The sequence below is a fragment of the Syngnathus typhle genome, linkage group LG6 (genome assembly GCF_033458585.1).
Source record: "Syngnathus typhle isolate RoL2023-S1 ecotype Sweden linkage group LG6, RoL_Styp_1.0, whole genome shotgun sequence".
NCBI lineage: Eukaryota > Metazoa > Chordata > Actinopteri > Syngnathiformes > Syngnathidae > Syngnathus > Syngnathus typhle.
Window position 1 is genome coordinate 11,404,599 of NC_083743.1, and position 17,807 is coordinate 11,422,405.

Genomic DNA, 17,807 nt, shown 5'->3' on the forward strand with positions numbered 1-17,807 from the left:
GTGACAGTCTTTTCAGTGCATAATTTGATGTAAAGTTAGCTAATTCTAATGTCATTGTCAGTAATGTTTTGCACAACTATTGGGTGGTATGCTAGAAATACCTGTCTGCTCATCCGTCCACTGAGGAAGGATAATGATTCTAGGAGTGATCTGTTTTTACTTGGCAAATGCATGCACAGAAATAAATCATACGATTGAAATGTAAATCTTGTTATTGTGTGAATATCACACAAGCCCTGAGGCGATTCTTATTCAACTGGCTTGTTGTATCCAAAATGATATTAACGGTGGTCCCATTAGCTCAGTTTGCTTACAGAACATTATTGCTGATCAAAGTTGATTGTAGTAGAACAAAAGCTCTCATTGGAATGCGTCACAGGCTCACTTGGGAGGATTTTGACGGCCATTAGTTGATATGTCATTGTATTTCTTAGTGTATTCAGGTATTTATGCATGCTTCCTGTCTGTGGATGATGAAAACTTTGTGTCACTGAATTTGTTCACAGAGCATGTCAGGTATTATAATTAGCATAGCTGCCATAACCAATGAAGGGCCACATAGATACACCCAAGACGACTACCATAATCACTAGTCTTTGTCTTGACCTTTTGAGTGTTTTATGCATTGTGCTGAGTGCATTGGATTTCAGAATACCTTGAAACACACGTGCGTAAAAGGCTTATTTCTTAGCAAGTAGGTACATAGGTAAAGAAAAAGGCTGACTGACATTCAAGAGGGTAATGTGTTGTTCAATTCACAATGAACTGACAGGAGTCTATTTTAGCCCACATTGAACACAGAGCAAAAATGAACACTTGGAAGAGAGTAAAATTGAGTGTTACTTATTAGTCAACTATTTTTTATTTATTTTTTTCCCATTCTTGAAGTGTAAGTACATATTACAAGGGGAGTTTTACTTGCCGTACATAGAGCTTGTTTATTAAAAAAAAAAAAACCATATATATATGTTAAGGGCTGTGATTAGGTGCCGACGACTTCAGGGTGTATAATTGGAGAGGGCAGGCTTTCTGTGCACAAAGAAAAAGTCTTAGAATTTTGAGTTCAGCTCATGTAAAATGGGAGGAAAAAAAGCATTTTTATTTCTCTTCATCGTATAGCCAACTGTAGAAATCCACAACATCGAAGGGAGAAGAGGATTTGTGTGTGTAGTAAAGATGAGTGATTTGCAGAAAAATGGGGGCGGTTTAAATCCGGCATGTCTCCTTTTGAATTCGCGTCACTTAATTTAACCTCCTTTTGTTTAATTAACCTCAAATTTCTGAGGTAATTAGGTTTAGATATTAAATACGGATTACTTTTTCTTGCTTTAGGCAGAAGTGTAGATGTGGTTATGCTTTGCATCAGATTAGATTTGATCTGGCATCAGACTGAGCCTGTAGGAAGAATCCAACATTGGAGCGAGTCAGCATGTGTGAATTAGAGCAAGGCTGCAGAGGGTTCACATTTTCTTAAACAGCCATTTTCTGTTCCTGAAATGTTGCTTTTGTATGTTCACGCAGCGACTTTGTTGTTTACCTTGTGAACAAATGAATGCCATCAAACTACTGAATAATACAACGGGGGAGCTTGAATCAAAAAGCTATTTTTTATTTGTGGAAAACGAATTAAGGGGAAAAAAAACCAAGGATCAAGGATTTGTATTATGTTCTTCAGTGACGTTTTCTCACTTTGATTGTTGATGTATGAAAAGGCTAAAACACTTTTAATTGAATGTGACAAACAATTTTCTTGTATGTGGCTACATCTTGTGTACTTAATTCTGATTTTGTGTGATTTGAGATTCTGAGCTCTGTGCTTTAACCAAAATGGGGAAAAAAAAACCTCATCAAAGCAGCACTTTAGGTTTTTTTCTTTTAATAAAATCCTATAGGAGTAAAACAGTGCTCTGCTGTATTACTCAGTGACAGAGCATGCCACAAGCAGTGTGCTCTGTTCACCTAATCACCAAATCTGTCATGCCAAGCCTCATTAGCCTGATGGGGGATGTATGGCGAGTGGCCCCCGCACTAACCTCCTGTGGCCCACAAATCAATGTTCTCACTGTGTGGGGTGGTGAGGAGGTGTGACGAGGGCCTTCGTCCTATCTGTCAGTCCACAATGCTTTGGGTTAATTATGTAGACTTAATTATTTAGGTGGAGCTTGTGAATGTTTGATCCACTTGTAAAAATGGAACTAACATAAAGCCACTGTTGAATTGCAACAGCTTCAACAACAACTGTGGTGTGATAAGTGATGCACATCAAGTGGCTTTAAAGCACAGACCCGGCCGTACATCCCTCCATCCAACAATTCATCCGCGGTTCCTGCTTGATCCTGCACCGCCACTTATCCATATTTGAAATTACAAAAGCCTCTCTTATGGCTGGCTTATCAGCCATTTAATGACAAAGGTCAAATGTGACTCAATCCACACAGCTCAGAAAGCCATTGAAAGCCTCTTGCAGCATTGGCCATGTTAGCTATTCAAAATATTTTTTTTTGCATTTAACAAAAATATAAATATATATGCAATACATACATTGCTCAGCTTTTGAATCGACAAAAGAAGTTCCTTTATGATGGGCTTTTAGTGTGTGTGTTTAAATGGACAGATGAACATTTTGAATGAAAGTGCTGTAATTTTCTGCAAAGAACAAGACTTTTTAAAGTGCCCTTGTTGGGTACCAGTACAATAGCTGCTAAAGAGTCATACAGAGATACTTATTGCTAAGTGTGTGATAAAATGTATCTATCAGAGGCTTCTTTTATTTGAATGTACTGGAAGACAGAAGCATGCAGTGTACTCCAAATTCCACGTGTAGTGATCTTTACTCTGAACCTGAAAGCACTTTCACAGATGTGCCGAATCTCATTTTATGCTTCTCTGCTTCCTTCTCAAAAAAGGGACAGCATCATAAGTTTGTCTATATCAATTCTCAGAACTGGGGAAAAAAAATGCCAGAGCTCCTAAATCATTTAGTGTGCATCTCGGCAGAAATAGCTTCTTCTTTTACTCTTGATTTCTCTGACTTTGTCTGGTCTCATCACAGATAGGAGCAATTACCATTCCTCGTATGCACAGGGGGGATCAAATGATATGAAAAGGAAACCAAGGCATTAAAAAGAAAGAACAAAAAATCAAAAACAAATCTGTTCAGTTGTTTGTCTTAGTGTGGCTCTGTAAGTTTTGATTATGCCTATAGTTTCAACATACCATCTTTAGGCAGGCAATAGCTAATTCAGTCACAAAAAAACGATGATTCTCTTTCAACCAGACAATTCTCTGTCTACCAATCAATAGACAGCATTGTATCTTACACACTAACTGGACTTCTACTGTTACTAGCAGTCCAACAAAAAGGTCTTTACAAAAAGGTATTACAGGTCAGACATTTTTGAACACGACGAAAATGTAGATAATCGTGGATATTGTGCCAAATTGAACTGATTAACTTAATTATCCATATGGCAAGTGGAAACAGGGCTAAAGGTGGGATGGCAAAATGTTGCTTCTGTATCAATATATTTGCAGGGTGCTAGTCCCCATCTCCCTAAGTGAAAATTTTAACAGCATAATATGTGGCTATATGTATACTCAACTCAAGACAGCATCAGCACAATCATTCAGGACTGCAGTATAATTAACTGGAGAGGCTGACGAGGGATTACGCCAGGAGGGCCGGCGAATTAAAGCTCAGATAATGAGCTGAAGTTTCTTAATTTGTTCTCTCCCGTAATTCCAGAATGGATTAGCAGTAACTTTAGTCCCTTCTTCCCACTGATTAGCATGGCTTGCTCACTTTTCTCAGAAGCTCTGAGAGGAGAGTGAAGATGCGCGCACTGGGGGTGCTTGCACATCTTAGGGCTGACGTGTTTAGTGCTAATAGTAAATGTGCAGTGTTGTTTGAATAACAAAGTCATCACTTGCTTGGGGATAACAGTCATTGGCTGAAATTAGCAACATGTAGAGTTGGAGAATTATTTACCATTGTTCAGATAAACTCACATTCATTATTATAATAATTAACAAAAAAGGCTAAAATGGTTTTACCCGGTACAGCACCTGATGCAAAATAATAAAAATTGGCAGGCCTTTTTTTGGCTCTTTTGCTTCGCGGCCCTGTTTTTGAGAGCACCCCGTGGGTGGAAAGCCACACTTTCAGGCACATTTCCCCTCATCAGACTTGTCCTGCCTCACATGAATGTTGCATAGCTGTCTGTCAATAATAAACAAAGAGTAAATGCATGCTAGTCAGATGTTGGGAGGGAATATGAGGAACTGAGTAGGTGTTGAAAATGCATGTTCTCACTGAAAAGCCAGAGAAGTTTGAACAAATGAATGTATTCATAAAACAAAAACAAAAAACTCAACATGCCGTCATTGAAAGGTCTAATCAAATCATTTATGCTTGATTGCCTCCACACAGCAACAAAATCAATGGTTTCTCTTGGGAGACTAATAAACAGCATACAACCGCATTGTTTTGTTGATTTAAAGTGGTAAGAAACATGTTTATATTCACAAGCAAGGGCTCCTGAGATTCAGCTACATAAATTTGACCTACAGTACGCCTCATACAGTCTCAACTCCCTGTAACAATCAATAAAAAGCCTGTTTAAAGTTGCATGCAATTTTAGCAGAAAGAAATATGGGCCTTTAAGGGTTAAAGACATACAACAGGTCATTGAAAATGTTTGACATTTCATTGCACAGATTAATGTATACTGTTTATTTCAGTCTGTATAATCTGCCTTGGGCATTTCTCGTATTTGCATACTCACATTGCCCAAATGTCCTGTCAAGTAGGTGAGGGAGAGAACAGACTAATTGTGGCTCGAAAGAGGGTTTTTTTTTTTTGTAATTGTGAAGTCACTCCATCATTTATGTATTATTTAACCTCTACCTGAAAGTGTCAAGATGTGAAAGGTGTTTCAATTTTGCCTCACCTTTGAAATGTCACACCCTCACTTGCAACAATGGGTGTTATAGTCAACCTTTGCTTCAAAAACCCAATCTATTGTGGAACATGTGATTTGGAAAGGAAATATCGCAAATTCTGCAGCTGATTGTGTTTTAACACCTCCCATATGAGCGCTGCCTCACAGATGAAATGAGCATCTCGTTGGTAGAGAGCCTTTGTCAAGTCCCATGGCGACAGCCATGTGAGACAGTGAGTTAGATTGTGACATATTGTGTCACATACACTCTCGAAACAAAACAAACAGGTTTGTGGAGACCAGTATGATAGTCCTTGGCTGAAGTTGTATTGCACAGCAGGAATTGCTTGACTCGATTTATATAACACGAATGTGAAGGCATTTCTTAAGAAAAATAGATGGACGCTTATATTTGTTTAAACATCTTCACAGTGGAAGGAGTAACATGTAATATTTTTATTGCTATTATCCAAACACATTTGGAGAGTACACAGTATATTTTGGGAGATTTCAAATCGTGTGAGAAAACTGTATACGTGATGGTTACCGAGCCGGCTATAAACACACACTATTGTGTATGTATAAGTGAGTCTAGCAGAGACTCCTGTTCATAGTATTAAGCGAAGCCTTTCTATACCCTGAGGGCCGGAGTACTGCTGACCTCTGCTGTGACCTCACTTGTGTTGACAGCAACTGCACTTCACACACGCTCCCTGAGGCGCAATGTGCTCACCATCCTTCATAAATGAGACCAGATTAAAGAAGGCTTTAGAGTCCAGTTTGGGTACCACACACACGTGCACACGCACGTGCACACATGCACGCACGTCATAGTGTGTACTAATGAAAGCCTGAAATTCTGCTTTACACAGACCCTGTTTTCATCTCAGAAAGCAGAAAGAGGCTGCATATCTTAGTGTCACATGTAAAACATCCAATGTGAAGTTAAAGAGTGGTCTTGGTGGATTTGAAATATTTTTTTAAAAAATAGAGAAAATCATGTGCTCATTTTAGTGCCACTGATTATTTCTTGCCCAAACTACGAGTGACATGATAGCCTTCATTGCTTGTACTTTATGTAAAAGTAAAAAATTACTCCATCAGCAATTACAAAAATGATTTCAGTGTGATTTTGATTAAATCTGTAGGACCTAGTGAAACAGGCAGTCCTTGAAAACAGGTTAAAGGAAGAAATACTCCTAAAATATCGTGTTTGTTTTTTTCATCATTCCTTTTTTGTTTTGACCATATTTTATTCACATTTTAAAAATAATCTATACCCTGACCACATTAGTAGATTTTCAATAGATGTTTATGATCTTTCTAGAGACAGCATTGTGGTTATAGAAGGGAATTGGACATCAACAGTAATGTTTATTTGTCGCCAATAACTGTATTTAATGTCACAATAGGTTGGTTCAAGAGTTTCATCGTGAGTCTAGTTCTTCACGTGAGGACGTGAGGAAGAAACCTCCTTCCCTCACTTGTATCTGCATGTGCTTATTATGACAGTTTTATGAAGATCAAACACCCACTTTCCAAGGTTGCTCACAAAGTCATGTCTTTTTTGACATTATCCTTTGTTCTAATCGCTATCAGGGGTAATTGCCATTCTGTAAAACTGACCACAGGTGAGCAGATAACAGGGACAAAAGGTGATTCATTAATAAAGTCCAAGTCAGCTCTTTTATGGCGCATGTGGGATGTCTGAGGACTAATTTTACTGGCAAGTATGAGAACAAAGGGCCCTTCACAACATTCATTATTCCATTCCATAATTGATCAACACGCTGCATTTTTCGGGAGGAATCATCTTGGGAGATTTTTATCGACAATTGTTCGCCTTGTGTTTCGCTGATAGTTTGAGTAGATGATAAGAATTGAGCATGATAAGCTGCTTTAGTATACCTGTCAAATGTGTCAGCTCACCAAACGTGGCCTGAATAGGCGTCTAGATAAATTAATGATTTATTAGAATTTCGAGTCTATTATCCTCTCATGGCACTAATTTGTGGTAAAATATTTCAATCTACTACTATTCAGTACAGATACCGAAATCCTCTCCAACTGTGACAGTAAATCGACAAGATTAAAAGTTACAGCTTAGATGTCCACTTGCCTCAGTGGTGCCATGTTCATGATTGGACTCCCTTTGTGAGAACACCCTGTGATTTCCTCTCATAACCATGTAAACCTAATGCTGCGTGACAGGTCTGGTACTCTACTGCCCAAACACATCTGTCATGTTTTGTCATGGTGGCAAAGAAACCAGATGACTCCCACCTCTGTTGCAGGATGTACTCAATGCAGGCACCCTTACAGCCATGGAAGCATGAAACAAGGATGAGTGAAAACAGGGAACTTGTTCTGAACAGAAGCTTGAGCCTGATCAATATATTTGTAACACAATGGTTAGCCAAAAAATATTAATTTCACATGAATTTAAAATGAATAAGTTGCATTGTGATCAAATTAAGCAGCTGTTTAATACATATAAGACACGTCGTTTAGCAGCTTCAGAAAAATAAAGATTTAACTGTTTATTTTTAATACTTTATGTGGACGTGAGAGGCAAAATGGGTCATTGTTTTAGTGCTCACAATGAGAGTGCAGAAATAAGTAAGTAGGAAAATTAACTGTATGTGCTGTACATACAATAGCGAGGGAACGATAAAGGCAACACTAATTAGTTGTGGGTCAAAACTCAATACGTATGTTCAGAAATTTCAAACTCAGCATCTCATATATGTATTCACTGTGTTTTTTATTTTGTTACTAAACCTGGGTTACTTAAAAAATACTATTTTAAAGTGTGTCTTTAATTTTGGAACTATGTTATTCATAGACTACAAAGTGTAAAAATGTCAGCTTGTGTGTGTGTGTGTGTTCCCAAGATATTTGGGGAAAAAACATTTGACATAAACTCCTGAAACAATATTTTTATTAAATGAAAATAGCAGTTCAGCAACATATCTACGATTGACGTAAGCACAAAGATCTGTCTTATGTTCTGAGGATAATTTAACTTATTCAAGTACAAACCTGGCTTTCTATCTTAACCTGAGGATTAAGTTCATGTGAAGCACCTAATTGTGGGAAAGAAATTACAGATATACTTAACAAGCTGTTTGGGTTTATTTAACATGCCGTGCAAAACTATTCTCTTCGATTCACTTCACCCTGGAGTTGTTTAGCTAGTATTTATGTCAACATGAATTGATTCGATCAAACCTACAAAAATGAGACAAATCAATGAGAAGTCAGCTGGCTTGCACGGCTTGGTGTGTTCCTCTGGGCATTTATGTATCCTTTGGCATCCGAAGTGCAAAATTGACTGCTGGCATCAAGCAACAAAACTCTCCATTAAAAAAAAGAAAAAAAAAGTTAAGGACTGCTTTATTATTCTCTGGAATGATATATTATGTTTGGCTTTGAATTTACGCTGTAAAAAAATGAGCGGAGGTGTCTACTTTGTGTTGGTATCCTGGGAATCACGGTTGAGCACATCCGCCTCACAGTACAGTGGTTGTGGGTTGTATTCCGACTTCAGCCTTCCTGTGTGGCGTTTGCATGTTCTCCTGTGCCTGCGTGGGTTTCCTTAGGGTACTCCGGTTTTCTCCCACATTCCAAAAACATCCATGGTAAGCCGATTGTCTCCAAATTGCCCGTAAATGTGACTGTGGGCGGTTGTTTGTCTATGTCTATCCTGCGATTGGGCTGGCAACCGGTTCAGGGTGCCCCTTGCGTTCTGTTCTCCTGAGGACAAGCAGCTCAGAAAATGGATGGATGGATGCCGGAACCCAAACAATCATACATTAGCAAAAATGCACCAAATACGTATATGATACGAAAGAAACCGATACTTTTGATTATTTCAACATGGACTTTCCACTGTGACCTGTAGACTGGACTTAATAATGCAAGCATTGACAGCAGGCATTTGAGAAACCAACACCTGTGGACAATTCCTCAATGTCAACGTTAAGGACCAACAGGGCAGAAACAAAAAAACTGAAGGGAAACACTTGTTCCCACTGGCCGGACAGCATGAGTGACAGCAGTGAAGTAATGAAAGCCTCTGCCACTCAAGATTTTCTTCCCTGTCATCAGGAATGTGATGTCTGTCATCACGGCGAGCTGATGACGGGGCACAGGTGGGGCTAAAAGTGGGAATAGCTACGAAGAGCGTTAACTGTGACTGACAGCAAGAAAAAGAGCAATTACAATACCTGCCAAGAGAGTCACTACTGTTGAGCATAAATGAGGAGACAATGTGTATATGTACCCTGAAATCACTCTTTTTCAATGCCTGCAATAATTGGTCACCACCATATTTACCATCTAAAAATAAAACACTTAAAAATAATAATAAAAAAAGCCCTTAGCATTAAAGCTCAAGTTCAAGCCACTAAATTGCTTTAAGACTTAGACTACAATCCAATCATAGTAAATCGTGTGATCTATTATTTAGTTGTGTGGCTGTATATAATATCTGAGTTGTTGTATTACAGTAACAAATGTTGAAGGGATGCATTCCTGGTACTTGTTGTTGCACTATTTGTAAAGGTCATCTGAGAACACAGGCAACTCAAGTGTTGCGGGGGAACAACATGGCCCCTCTCCAGGAGAACAAGATGGCAAAGGCAGATGGCCAATTACATCCCATAATGCCTAATTGCAAATGTTGAAGCAGGTGTCAAATTAGGCCTACCTACAAATGAGGGGGATTTTAGTTTTGAGAGGAGTTCCGAACTGACATCACCTAAATGAGGGGGATTTTAGTTTTGAAAGGAGTTCCGAACTGTGTTCATAGATGTAAAATTGGACAAGTAACAACAAAGGGCGGAACAACGTGGATGCAATTACCGATTGTAAAGACTGGGAGAGACTGCATCTGTCTGAGGAAATACATTTTACACCAAGAATGATCATATAACTGATTTTATACTTCACTAAATTACTTAAAGTAACACCTTTACGGTGATCTAAAACTGCAAATCGTCTCGAATAGTGATTGTTTTGCCCTCCAGATGTCATTAGTGTCCAGTCCAGCAATCATGATTGGCACTTGCCATTTGTAAAATCAAAATTCTCATTTAGAATTTACTTGTTAACCTGCTGGTGCCTGACAATAAGGCTGATGAATCTGCATTTTATGTTCTCGATGGAGAATGGGGGAAAATGTAGTGGGAAGAAAAAATGGAAAAATCAGAAAATAGCAGAAAAATAACATGAAAGTGGTTACCTGCTCATTTGCAACCTGAATTATCTTGCAAACCAAACATAAGGTTATAAAAGATTATCAAAGAAAAAAAACTCAGCATGGCACCTTTTAGATGTCAGCACACCAAAGAGTCCTTGATGCACTGTTAGGAGGTGGGTCTGCATGGCCGTCGTCCCATCTCTCAAACCCCCCCCCCCCCCACACACACACACACACAGGTCATCGTGTCCTCATTCTCCCCCTCATCCTTCCAAACCCGATTACTGTCTGTCCATCCAGGCGCAGTCACTTTTGTTAATTAGAGCAAACCTTTTTGTCATTGAACATGTATTTCCTCCTTTTTCTCCTACAGTTGACACAGACCCCCGTTAATCTGAAGTGTCTACTCATTATATCTCTCTTCAACCGCTTTGACCTCCATGTGGTGGCAGCTATGACTCCTGTCTATAAATAATGACCTTCCGATTAATGCAGGATAAATAATTCCCAACAAGATATTCTCAAAACCCATCCAACTAGTCACCATTGACCAGTCAAGGTTCTCCAACCAATTTGCTGGACCACCCGTGTAATTGCACTTGCCACTTTTAAGTTAGAAGGAAAGAAGTGCAGATGGCTAAACAGAAAACCAATATCACAACAATATTGACTGTTTACTACACAACCTTCACTCATGATTTCACCCCTAAAATAAAGACCAACAATAATCATTTAGAATGTATATTTAATACTAAACAGATTAGTTATAGTAATCTAGATGTTGTTAGTATGCAAAAACAGGCTGGTAATGCGTTTTTAACTTGTTTGGGACAACATCCAAACTCATTTAGCGCTTTTAACTTGCTTGACTCAAAAACAAAATGCTTCTGTGTTGATATTGTCAATCTTTTCCAAGCTTTTTTTAAAATTTTGTTTGTCCCCACGTTGGCTAAATATTCACAGCCTGCTAGCTGGGTATGATGTGATAATGACTTTTTAAAAGCCATCAGGCAGCACATTCATTTGCTGTTTACTGTCACCCTTTCCCACCCATTAAGTGTTTGGCCCCATTATTCTGTCTAACAACCAACTTTGCTTCCACATTCTGACACAGCCATGTGATAACAAGTTTGCATGGAGTAAATGAGAGCGCATAAAATGTTCAAGCGATGCAGAACAAATACACAAAAATGTGGAACTTCCGAGCAACTACCGTAACCAATGAAAAACACAGAGCAATGCCTATTTAAAAGATGTTGATTGCTTTTTCTCATAGCCAAGGGTTAAGTAAATAGAAGCATGTTTTTTTTTTCTTTTCTTTTTTAAAAGCCTGACCCTGTGTCTCTTATGAGACCACTCATATGCTTTTAACGATCCTCTCTCTATTTTCCCACCCGCTGACCGAGTGCACACAAACAAGTTGATGAAACATTACAGCGTATCGAGGTCATGATGCCTGATCCTTGCTCAACCTGGGTATTGCTCAAAATCTTACAAGTGAAACTTTGGGAATTTGGGCTGCGCAGTTCAAATACACAGAAGCTAAGGAATCAAAAACTGGTTGTTTCATGACCTCAGTGTCAGAATATGCAGCGGGAGGATGTAGAAAAAGACAAGTAGAGAGTAGTTGGAAACTTTTTTGTGCTACTGAATGTCTGAAGACGAGTGATAGGTGTTGAGATGGTATCAGCTGGGAAAAGAGACAAACACCTCAGTCAAAATATTGGCAACTGATATCTGTTTTTTAAGATTTGTTTTACTTTTTCATGTAAAATGACTGCAGTGAAAAAATTAAAACAGCGACAATGCTTGCGGTGGCCTTAAATGTCTGCTTATTAACTTTCTTTTTTTATTAAATTGCAAACTCGTGTCCATTCGGTTCCTGAAAAATTCTCCTACTAATTTAAGAACCAATTATGTTCGTAAGTAGAGGTCCCACTGTACACCGACCATGAAAAACAAATTGGGTACCTCGTCACATCTTTTTGCCAATCCATTGCCAACTAGAGCCATCAATGTTGCGAGTCTGTCCCCCCCCCCCCCTCTCCTTTTTGGGTGATTATGGGATTCAACAAACTGCCAGGACAGTCTCAAGGCCATCCAAAACAAAGAAAGAGTTAATCTGCAGTTAGTCCCCCTGACTCACTCCACAAGGCCAGCTGAGCATCCCACTCCCTGTCCACTCGACAGCATATGGAGGCAAAGTATTGCCAACAGTGCAAATGGTGGCTTAGATCCATCTGAGCCCAACTGTGACATGGCAGCACCTGAGGCACCAGGCACTTCTAACTACACTCTCCAACAATCAGACTATGGGAGAGCTGAAGAGAAACTGCTCCAATTTAAGCTCTCCCTTCCTTCGAGCAACAGTGATAGAGACGTCATCTTTTCAAATCCAAAACTGCTCTCCTAGGTTAAAACTGAAATGACAACCCTGTGCAGTGTGTTCATTCTGTGGTAATGTTTGATTTATTTTTCCAATTCGCATAGTGTGTTTTCTCCACCCCTACACCCACCCCAACAAATCATTGCCCTCCCTTTTTTTGATTTGTAAATAAATGAACAGCAACTTGCTGTCTCTAATGTGTCTTCTCACTGTGCCACAGGGTAGACATTAGTGTCGCTCGCTTTTGAATATGCATGTCATAAAACGCACATCAATAACTTGAGATGTCTGTGTTCTCCATTATTATCATTCTTTAATGCTACGGGTGGTGTGATTTAATGCCCCACACATTTGTCTCCTGACTGTCATTGCTCAGCCACTGAGTTTCATTAGCATACAAAGCCCTGTTTTAGTAGTGGGGGGGTTGTGGTAGATAGCAGCCAGCCCTAAGCTCATCTTCTTAACCCCTTTTGTGTGTGCTTCTTGCTGCTAGGGTTGAAGAAGATGATTTCACTGAACGTTCCGGGGTGCACAGTCAGACTCCTACACTTTGTCTATAGAGCCAGAAGCTTGCAATCCTTCTTGCAGAGCTACTGGAATGTCCCCAGATAGTAAAGACAAAATGCATGGAAATAAAAAGGCAAAGGTTAAAAGTCATTCAGGCATCAATGCTTACTCAGCTGAATTTGTATTTACGTGAAAGAGATGGAGAATAGTAAAATAGGCAGTTTATTTTGGGGATATTTCATCCCTTTCATGAAAGGACTAAAAGATCTCCTCCTATTCCAGCTGGGATACTGCATGGCACGCTTGTCATGTGTTTGGGGGCTGCAGTGTAAACTTGCTGCCAGGCTTGGCCTGAAAAATGCATCCCTATGTAGGGAGCTGCTGCCTTGAGCAGCATGGTGGTTGTCTGCCCTCATCCTTCTAAGTATCCAGAGTGTCTCTTGGCCCTTCCAGCTTTCTGCTGCCTAAATGGAATGCATCTGCTGTAGGTGCAAAGGAGAGGCTGCATTCATTCCGCTCTACTTTTTAATTTGCAAGAAGTAACGACATTTGCGAATACAATTTGGACATTGACGGCGCTTTTATGAATTTGTACTGTCACAATGCTATAGATGATGTTGAAGTGTAGATTTTCAGATTTGATTTAAGATATTTTACAAAATAACTTACTGTAGCATTACATTTAGCATCAATTGTATGCAATGTCAATTATCAGTAAATTTAACCTACATATAAGAAATGATTATGAAAAATTTAATGATTGGATGAAGACCACGAAAGTCGAGCTCATTGACATCACCACAATCTGAGTTTTTTTCACATATATTCATATTTTATTCATATTTGGGTTATAGAAGGGGTAATTCGGGGGTCTTATTTGGAATTTTGAAATCCCGATGAAGGGCATATTTGGGCTTCTGCGCACTTTTAGATAGACTTTAAAAATCAAAATAATGCAATTATTCAAGTTTTAAAAGGGTTATTGTAAAGGTAGCCACATTTGCATGCTTGCATCAACACTGAATGTCAACGTCACTACTCACACTTTTCACACCCAAATATGTGGAGTCTACACTCACACGTACTCCCCCATGGCTAAGGCAGCTGTTTGCTTTAATCACTTGCATTACAGTAAGCATATCCCTGGAGGGTAGCACTTCAAGATGAAGTTGAATGCTTCCATCTTACCATGTTAAAGCATTTGTAGCATCCTATATATCCATCGCCATGCAAATGCAACATTGGACCAAAAAATAAATGTAGGTCACTGAGGGTTCATGTCAAATCTTATCATGTACTAATGCTGAAAAGTTGTTCACAAGGTGAATCTGCAAAAGTAGTTGCAGTTTTTTTTTTTTTTTTATGTATTCTGGATCTTAGCTGGAGTGCCTGCAGATAAGAGGGGCCTCTGTTTGGGTGGCTGCTTAATGAGAACAACTCAAATGACAGCAATTCAACAGAATGGCACTCAGTAAAGCAAAACAAAAAAAAACCTCCAAGGCCAAATACAGTATATGTAATTTGGATAATAATGATCACAAATGATCAAATGGTGGAAAAATATATCAATATAAATCTACACTACCATACAAAAGTATGGTGTCACTTAGAAATATCCTTATTTTTAAAATAAAAATAAAATTACTATTTTTCAATGAGGATACGATTAAAGTAATTAGGAATGCAAGCTATACATTGTTAATGTGGTAAATAACAATTCTAGCTGCAAACGTCTGTTTTTTTAATGCAATATTTACATAGGTGTATAAAGGTCCATTTCCAACAACCATCCCTCCAGTGTTCTAATGGTCCAAGATGCTAATGTGTTAGAAGGCTAATGGGTGACTAGAATTAACACCCTTGCGCAATTTTGAAAACACAAAATTGTCTAGGTGACCCCAAACATTTGAACGGTAGTGTAGCTCTTTTCCCTGGGCCATGCCACCACAGTGATTTAGATTTTTTTATTTTTTTTTAAATTGTTTTAGCAAAATTATTGAATAATCTTTGCTCAGGTCTATTGGTGAGAGCACGAAATAGGTAAACTGAAAAGTACATCTGCACTACGTGAGTTATTACTGGGATTGTGTTTAACCCAACACAGCACATTAAGAGCATTTTTGCCATACTTTATTTTCTTTTGTCAGCAGTTGATGTGATTTACTCTCAAATACTTCAAACGCTGTGGTTGCGCTCCAAGTTTTAGCACCATCCTGTTGCCTGAGACCGTAAAGTACAGCTCATTCAACTGTGAGTGGAGACCCTATTGTGTGCGCGTGTTTGCGTGCGTGCGTGCGCGTTTGTCAATGTTGGCAACACTTAAATATGTGTGGGTTGCTGCATGCCTGTTAGATGAGGTGTCCTTGCTGTGCCAGAATGCTCTGTGGCAACGTCTGCTACCCTGTTGTGCTCCAGGTAATAGCTGACATTTCTTCATTTGTGTACTTAATTGCTGATTTACACTGCCGCTAATGACATGTGAAGTCAGATCCAGATTCTGTAATGGGTAAGGGAATCTAGCCAGAGGTGTCCAAACAGTTCACGCTTGTGCTTCGTCTTCCTTGCATCCCTTCTTTCCCATTCTGTCTCTTCCACACCTCTGTCACTGACTGACATCCTCTCTGCATCCTTTATTTATGCACTCTTTCATCAGTATGGAGTACTCCTGACAAAATGCCAAGTCATATTGTCACGAAAGATCAGAGATGAGTTTATCTCTGGCGCTGACTACACTTTGCCTTTTTTACTATAAACGCATTTCACGGTCTTCTCGTTCATCCAATCTAGGGGTGTCCAAACTTTTTGCAAGGAGGGCCAGATTTAGTATCGTGAAGGGGCCCGGGTGCCAATAGTTTTTTCAGACATTTTTTAACTACAAACATTTCATGCAAATTGGGACGTCAAACGCTGCGTGTTCGCTTCTCTTCCGGGGGGGGGGGCAGCCATTTCTGGGGACTCGCGGTAAAAGTTTTTCTTCGCTTGATTTCATTTGTGTGGCGGGCTCCATCTAGTGTTGAAACTGAGAAGTGAGCTCAAGCTTCTTGTGCGGGCCATATTCAATTATGTTTTCAGAATTTGCTGCGGGCCAATAAAAACTGCGGCCCGCGGGCCATAGTTTGGACACCCCTGATCCAATCCCACCTTTACATGACTTGTTACAGTCCCTTTGTGCTGAGACAAACCAACATTTTAGAGATCAGTTGGCTCGAATGGAAAACAGGCGCATGGAACTCCAGTCAATAGCTCAGCTGTTACAGACACTAAACAGTCACGTTCATGATCGTTTCCCTTTGCATTTCGGGTGGATTATGAATTTCTGAAGAAGAGCACAATGTTTTGTTTAGGATTATGGATTGAATGAACATTTCCATATAAATTGTATCCCAATCAGCAGCATAATACAGTTAAGGCCATTAGAGTTTGCCGCCATTTTCATTTCCATATCCGTCGTGGTTATGAGCTGGGGACAAAGAGATAGCCGGTGAGATCATCCATTCATTATAGCGTAAGAATCAAGCTATTTCCTGGAAATGCACACACAATGGACTGTGATATATGGGATTCCCTCTTCCGTGTAAAAGCAATCTAAGTGTCCTTTATGATTTCATTCTAAATCCCTTGTCCTTGTCTCGTGGAACCAAACAGTGAGGCAAAATGACGGATGGTCTTGTGAGTGTGAAGAAAGTGGATAGAGAATACTTTGTTTATCATCCAGCAATGTTTTGTGGAGGAAGGGTTAACCATTAATTATGCTGAAACGGATGTTATCTTGCCCTGCGATTGGCTGGTGACCAGTTCAGTGTATACCCCGCCTATCGCAACCTTTGTGAGGATGAAGCAGTTCAGAAAATAGATGGATGGATTTGATCTTTGCATACCACTTTGTTTCCAAAGGATTTGCTTTGCCTTGGTTGGTTCATTCGTGATAGCTCAAATATTCAAGGCACTGTTGACCTTTGGGAGTCATAGTGAAGGGGTTACACAGTTGCCTGGTGCTGAAATATTGGTACTTACTCAGTCCAAGCACTATAAAGGTCATAGTCAAATCAAGTTTTGGGTAATATTTTAAAAACACACCGCTACTATAATCTGTATCACATCTCAGTTAAGCCAATTCACTTCAATTTACTAGCCCGAGGTGAATTGTAAATTTCAAACTTGAAAGCGGTCGAATGTAATGCCATTAATGCTACCCAATGGACACGATTACCTTTCTTTATTATTTCTTTTTCACCATTTCAGACCGTTTAGGATCACAGATGAGATTTAACAGCAGATTTTGAGAGCGGGGTGGACCTTGGACTGGTCACTAGATACAGTATCACATCAACATGAATTATAATAACATTAAAACATTCATTAACATTTACTTCATGGCATGATTATTTTTCAGGTTTTGTAGTCTCACAAAAACCCCTGTTTGCCTTACCCTATATCTTTATTTATTTGCCTACCATCTGTTTTGTCAGCGTGCAAGACTAACATAAAGCAAAACAAATCCATATACCTCCATGACAGCATCACTCTTCTCACTCCATTTCATTTGCTTCTTTTTAATCATGCTTTCCTGCTAAATGGCTAGTAAATAATGAGTAGGTGTAATATCTCTGTCTTCATCTTTGTCAGTCTTTCATTAGCAGTGTCAAAGCTCAATTAGAACAGTCCAAAAAGCCAGTTTGCTTAGGGCTCATTTGCTGGCTCGCAGCATAAAATGAGGATCACTGGATTACTTTGTTACTTTTCTGAAATTCTCTTGATCCGTCACATCATG

General features: G+C 39.3%; 1 protein-coding gene across 7 annotated transcripts in view; it reads left to right on the forward strand.

Moving 5' to 3' along the window:
- kirrel3b (kirre like nephrin family adhesion molecule 3b) overlaps positions 1–17,807 on the forward strand; it is a 156,654-nt gene that overhangs the window by 60,383 nt on the left and 78,464 nt on the right. The gene's annotated exons all lie outside the window — the stretch shown is intronic.